The 2137-nt window shown below is 37.7% G+C and overlaps 1 pseudogene; it reads right to left on the reverse strand.

Moving 5' to 3' along the window:
* Positions 1 to 815: 815 nt before the first annotated feature.
* Positions 816 to 1829, reverse strand: LOC119522154 (annotated as a pseudogene).
* Positions 1830 to 2137: the final 308 nt, after the last annotated feature.

Below are 2137 nucleotides of genomic sequence, written 5' to 3' on the forward strand. Positions count from 1 at the left end.
TGCACTGAGTTCCTTCTGTTTGTCAGCTCATTTATGGGGCTCCAGTAATTTAATTTAGAACCACCCTGAATGGGTGGGGTAACACCTCCATGGAAATTATCCAATCAGAGTCATCACCCACAGTTGGGTAGGGCGCATCTCCATGGAAACACTCAAAGAATTACAATCTAATCAACACTGATACATCTGCCCACACAAGATTACATCAAAGGTAATGGCTTTTTCTGGGGGACATAATATATACAAACCAGTACAGTTAGAATTTGTATTTTAGTTAGAGCAGCACCCTCTGAGAAGAATAAATAATTAGTAATATTATTTATTAGTATAGATTATTTAATCAGTATAGACTGAAAAATAATATGCACATAGGAAAGTTAGTGATTGTACTAATTTTATTACTTTTCCTAAGCCATATGATCTTCCTTACATTCAATGCAAAGAAATAAAACTCAATATGAAGAAAAATATGTCCTCATTATTCACAATAAAAAAGGGTCTGCTTTACTGAAGGACTGGGAGTATTATACAACGGGAAGCATTTGCTGGTTCAAGTGGCTCAATGTACCACTTTGATTCTGATCCACTGAAGAGAATCTTACTCATATTTGGTGATTGAACTAATTCCATGGGAGGTGAGATAGACTGAACCATTCTGTAGTGTCCCCAGATCTCACTAAATAAGAAAAGGCCCTACACAAGGAAATATAGCAATCTGTCAGAAATTCTATCTATATGCTCTTTCTTAGTATAAGGTGGAAAGGGGGCCCTTTCTCGAGTATATGGATACAAGTATTATTGTGGTGTAAAGACTACTAGATTGATATTGTGTCTGGTATAATGAAGATAAGGTATATATCAAATCCACTGTCAGAATAAGAAACTTCCACAACTTGTCTCAGTTCTTCAAATAATGGAGCAAGTTCCTTTTCTAGACCGACAATTAGTCCTGTGTTGGCACTGCTATACTGGCTATGAAACTCACCACTAAAGGTGAACAATTAAATTGAACTGCCTGGAAAGTATTATAGTAACAGATAATACTTTTGTTTATTGAAGGTCCAAGTTTGCTCCCTTGGTCTTTGCAAGGGCAAAAGTAGATAAGAAACCAGGTCTTTTTTTTTTTTTTTTTTTTTTTTTAATCTTCATTTTATTGAGATATATTCACATACCACGCAGTCATACAAAACAAATCGTACTTTCGATTGTTTACAGTACCATTACATAGTGGTACATTCATCACCCAAATCAATCCCTGACACCTTCATTAGCACACACACAAAAATAACAAGAATAATAATTAGAGTGAAAAAGAGCAATTGAAGTAAAAAAGAACACTGGGTACCTTTGTCTGTTTGTTTCCTTCCCCTATTTTTCTACTCATCCATCCATAAACTAGACAAAGTGCAGTGTGGTCCTTATGGCTTTCCCAATCCCATTGTCACCCCTCTTAAGCTACATTTTTATACAACTGTCTTCGAGATTCATGGGTTCTGGGTTGTAGTTTGATAGTTTCAGGTATCCACCACCAGCTACCCCAATTCTTTAGAACCTAAAAAGGGTTGTCTAAAGTGTGCATAAGAGTGCCCACCAGAGTGACCTCTCGGCTCCTTTTGGATTCTCTCTGCCACTGAAGCTTATTTCATTTCCTTTCACATCCCCCTTTTGGTCAAGAAGATGAAGAAACCAGGTCTTAAAGCATACTGTGGGACATTATCATTGGCCACTTTAATAACAGGTACTCCATCTCTATCTGGCACAGCAACAGCATGGAGCCCATCAACACTTGGTAATTTTTTACACAGGAATCTTTTTAGGTCATCCACCATGATGAATCACTTTCTCCTGCAGGATCGTTCTCCATGCCTGGATTTCTATTCCAGGGGCTGCCCGGGTTCTCCCTGCTATCACTTCAGGAACAGCTTCAAAAACAGGTTCCTTTACAAGCTGCCTTCACATGATTTGTTGCAGGCACACATACCTAAGCAGTATATTTAGATTTCATGATCAATAACACTGAGAGCTGAAGAACATACAAGCAAAATAAGTACCAAAAATTCACCAGCATATGAGCTTAATAAAATGTCATCTTCTAACCTCAGCAGTAGTGCCAGGAGGAGATGACCATCCTGATAAA

The sequence above is a fragment of the Choloepus didactylus genome, chromosome X (genome assembly GCF_015220235.1).
Source record: "Choloepus didactylus isolate mChoDid1 chromosome X, mChoDid1.pri, whole genome shotgun sequence".
Taxonomy (NCBI): Eukaryota; Metazoa; Chordata; class Mammalia; order Pilosa; family Megalonychidae; genus Choloepus; species Choloepus didactylus.